Here is a 4,944-nt window from a genome sequence, read left to right as displayed (position 1 = left end):
AAGGGGAGGAGCAGTTTGACCATGCGGTGGTAGGCCTCAGCCTGTAACAAAGAACCGTGCCTGCGACCGCAGAATCCTCTCCCTGCGTCACAAGAAAATCAAGAAACCGGTAACTGATATGCTGTGGTGATTCTGTGTGTTGTATTCCATTGTTGTATAGTTTAGCCTGACCTTATACCTGTGTATATTTAGTTGTATATCGTGTATCTAGTGTATTATTATAATCAATTACCTCAAGTAATTGTGGGCCTGCCTTTTATTCTGCATAACGAACGCACGTCCGTGTGAGCTCGGCTCAAGCCAAAAACGCTACCCAGGGTTGGTTCCTGACCCGATATAGGCCCATTCACGGACTGGGCGTATATCTAAAATAGGGACTGGTGGCAGCATACCAACTGGGGATTGGGGAAGGCTGGTAGTGACGGTCGGAGGTTCAGATATATATATTCCTGGCGCGGCCAAGGAAGATATATATACCGCCCTCACTACAGAGGGCCCCGATACCCAGTAGGTTACAGGACAGTCTCCCTGGCGACCGCTTATCCTAGGTGCAGTTCCTTGACTGACCTGAGGCTAAGAGGGCGCTAGCGAGTTGTGCTGTGTAGTGACGTCACGGTTTAGTGACGTTAAAGGGATAACACACTACCGTGTTCCCTGCGCTGGTTGCAGCTTCCTGGCACTACTTTCTCTAGGTGCAGTACCTTGACTGACCTGAGAGGTAAGGGGGCGCCAGAGAGCTGCACCCACCGGCCGGCTTTCATCACATTGGTGGCAGAGCGGTGGGATTGCAGAATAATAGTGTTGTGGGACCCCTACTCCCAGGCACTAAAGACTGCCAGTGGTAACTTCCACTGCTGGAGTCTTAAGGTCAGCCCAACGTTAGACGGTCAGGCTAAAAGTATAACAAGGTGTGTGCAAACTCAGGGTTGCAGCGGTGTCGGTTACCAAGATGGCAGACGGCACCAGGAGCAAGACCCTGCAGGAGGATAATGCTACGGTCCGTGTGGCAGGAGGGGAGGACATTGTTACTCATGGCGAGGAGGAGTCCAGCCCGGGCACCTCAGGGAGCCAGTCCCCAGTATACGGTCCCGCAGTGGGCTGCCCACCACCTACCCAGCCCAGCCTGTCCAGATCACAAGCCCTTTTACAAGCGGCTATGGCAAGTCTCCAGTCTCATGGCGATGCCGTCTACAAAACCCTCCTGGCAGCATCAGAGAAGGCAGCGGAGGAGGAGCGCGAAGCTGCGGAGCGCCGGGAGGCTGCGGAGCGTGAAGCTGCAGAGCGCCGGGAGGCTGCGGAGCGTGCAGAGCGAGCTGCGGAGCGCCAGCACCAACTGGACCTGGCCCAGCGGGGGCTTCCGCTAGACCAACCCATCAGGAGACCAAGTCGTCCAAAGTCCGAGCTGAGGACTTCCCTCTACTGGAGAAGGATGGGGACCTGGACTCCTTTCTGGTGGCATTTGAACGGACCTGTCTTCAGCACCATCTGGCCCGGGATCAGTGGGCCAGATACCTGACCCCCCGTTTGAGGGGTAAGTCCCTGGATGCCTTGGGGGACTTACCTGCCGGGGAGGTACAGAACTACGACTGCATCAAGCGGGCCCTGATCCGGCAGTACAACCTCACTCCCGAGTCGTACCGCCAGAAGTTCCGGAGCCTGCTGCGTGGCCCCAAGGACACCTGGACCGATCATATGCGGGCGCTGTTGAGAGCCGCAGAGCACTGGACCTCGGGTCTAGCGCTTACTACCCGCCAGGAGGTCCAGGAACTGTTCGTCACGGAGCAGTTTTTGTGGAACTGCCCAGAGGACCTCCGACAGTTCCTCCGTGACCGAAAACCAACAGGGGCTTCTGCTACAGCCGCCCTGGCAGACGAGTATGCCAATAACAGGGCGCCTGAGCTGAAGAAGTCTGCCAGCAGCACCTGGAGAGGGGGTAAGCCCAGTCATGCCCCTGTTTCCCCGGCCCCTAGAACACAAGGGGTGTATCCCCCTGTTGCCCTCTCCAGGCAAGGACCAGACGTAAGACGTTGTCATCTATGCAACAAACCAGGACACTTTAGGGCTGAGTGTCCCCAGCGCCAAAAGACCCCATCCCAGTCCCAGAGAGCGCCCAATGTTTTGTGTGTGGGAGGGGGTGGTGGTAGGTCCCTGGACAACATCCAACCCGTCACCATAGGCCGTTCTGCGGTCATGGGACTGCGGGACACGGGCGCTGAACGAACACTGGTACGGCCTGAGGTGGTGTCCCCCCAGGACTTGGTACCAGGAAAGACTCTTTCCGTCTCCGGGGTTGGAGGCGTGGAGCCGGCACTTCCCGTTGCCATGGTGTATTTGGACTGGGGTGCCGGAAGGGGGATGCGGGAGGTGGGAGTAACGCCAAATATTCCCGCAAATGTTTTATTAGGGACCGACTTGGGGCGTCTAGTATCGCAGTATGTACCCTCTGAACCCCCAAGTTCGGCCCCCCAAGAGTGTATTGATTTGTCTGCTGCTAATGCCAACCATGTTGTATGTAGTGTGTGTCCTGCTGAGGAGGAGGGAGTGAAACCTGAGGGTAACACCTGCACAGACACAACACAAACAGGGTTAGTGAAAGCAGGTGGGGAGTGTGGGGATGCCCGCAGAGGTGCTCAGCCGGCGTGCCGTGACCTCTTGTCCTCCGGTGAGGGAGGGGGCGGGCAGGATTCTGTAGAGGGAAGCTCAGGGATGGAGAGGGGGGCAGCTACCGGCAGTGTAGGGCTCCCAGGGGTATCCAGGCTGCTGAGTATAGGCCCACTGCAGGGGGAGGAACAGGCCATGGGAGGTGGGGGTGTCCCAAGAGAGGAGCCGCCAGGTAAGACCCCAGGGCAGGAGTTCCCCACATCCGAGATGTCCAAAGGCCTAGGAAGCCTGCCTGATCGGGCGGCTTGGTCAGAAACAGAGGGGAAGCAGGCACTACCCACGGTCACAGCGGTCATAGCCGCTGTCACCAGGAGTGGGAGCGCCGGAGCCCAAGGAGCCTTGCAGAGGTCCGACGGCTTCCCCACTTCTGACCAAGTGTCTGCCGGGTCAGACAGCGGCCAGGTGACATGCCCGGAGGGGCTGACAGAGGATGTGGCAGTTTCGTCGATTCTGGCCACATCAAGTCAGGAATTTCAGGCTGCGTTGGAAGCAGACGACAGCCTGAAAGCTCTCAAGGAACAGGCGGCACAGCCTCCCATGGAGTCGGACTGCGAGCGTGTGGTCTGGGACCAGGGACGGCTGTACCGGGTAACGGTCCAGCAGGGTTCACCGGAGGCGTGGCCCAGGGACCGACAGTTAGTGGTACCCTATCCGTTCAGGGCGGAATTGTTGCGGATCGCACACGAGATTCCGATGGCCGGACACCTAGGGATCGCTAAAACCAAGGCCAGGATAGCTCAGCATTTCTACTGGCCTGGGATGGGAGCCGCGGTGGGTGCCTACTGCCGTTCGTGTGACACCTGTCAGAGGGTGGGGAAGGCGGGGCCGCGCCCCAAAGCCCCACTGGTAACTCTGCCAATCATCGAAGAGCCTTTCTCGAGGGTCGCTGTGGATCTTATTGGACCTCTGTCCACTCCCAGCCACTCCGGGAAATGCTTCATACTCACGGTAGTGGACTATGCCACCCGGTACCCGGAAGCGGTAGCTTTGTCGTCCATTCGGGCCGACAAGGTGGCTACCGCCTTACTGGAGATCTTCTCCAGAGTGGGTTTCCCCCAAGAAATGCTCACCGACCGAGGGACCCAGTTCATGTCGCGGCTGATGGAGTCCCTCTGTAAGCAAATGCAGGTGCAACATCTGGTGGCCAGCCCGTATCACCCACAGACTAATGGCCTGTGTGAGCGGTTCAATGGCACCTTAAAGCAGATGCTTAAGATGTTGGTCGACTCCCACGGGAGAGACTGGGAGCGTTACCTCCCACACCTCCTATTTGCTTACCGGGAGGTTCCGCAGGCCTCAACGGGGTTCTCCCCCTTTGAGCTCCTGTACGGGCGACGGGTACGGGGCCCCCTGGCTCTGGTGAAGGAAGCATGGGAAGGGGATTTGGCCACCCCCGAGGTGTCGGTCATCGAGTATGTCGTGCGCCACCGGGACAGGATGATGGCCTTGGCAAAGCTGGTGCAGGACAATATGGCCCAGGCCCAGGCCGACCAGAAGCGGTGGTACGACCAGAATGCTTGTGAGAGGACCTACCAGGTGGGTCAAAAGGTGTGGGTACTGGTCCCCGTACCACAGAACAAGCTTCAGGCAGCCTGGGAAGGTCCCTACTTCGTGCACCAGAAACTCAATGCCGTCACCTATCTGGTCACCCTGGATCACGCCCGTGGAAGGAGGAAGGCCTTCCACGTGAACATGATGAAGGCTCATCATGAGCGGGAAGCGACTGCCCACCCAGTGTGCAACCTTCCTGAGGAAGGAGAGGTAGAAACCCTCCTGGATCTGCTCACCCAAGCCAAGGCGGGTGGGTCCATCGAGGATGTGGGGGTTGGCCACCAGCTCACGGAGGACCAACGGTCCCAGCTGGGGACCACCCTGCACCCCTTCCGGGGGCTGTTCAGCAGCCTGCCCGGAAGGACTGAGATGGCTGTCCACGACGTGGACACTGGCGATCACCCGCCGATCCGGCGTTCAGCATATCGGGTCTCTTTCGAGGTGCAGGGAAACATGCGCCAAGAGATAGACGAGATGCTGAAGCTGGGGGTGATCCAGGCATCCAGCAGCGCGTGGGCCTCGCCTGTAGTCCTCGTACCAAAGAAGGACCGAACTACACGGTTCTGCGTGGACTACCGGGGGCTCAACGCTGTAACGGTCACCGATGCGTTCCCCATACCACGCATCGATGACCTGCTCGATCGGATGGCCGGGGCTAAGTACCTGACCATCATGGATCTGAGCCGGGGGTACTGGCAGATTCCTCTGACCCCAGCGGCAAGGGAACGCTCT

Source organism: Phyllobates terribilis, unplaced genomic scaffold (genome assembly GCF_046119375.1).
Source record: "Phyllobates terribilis strain yellow unplaced genomic scaffold, ASM4611937v1 Scaffold_4__5_contigs__length_816908805, whole genome shotgun sequence".
In the NCBI taxonomy this organism is placed as follows: Eukaryota; Metazoa; Chordata; class Amphibia; order Anura; family Dendrobatidae; genus Phyllobates; species Phyllobates terribilis.
This window is presented reverse-complemented; position numbering follows the sequence as displayed.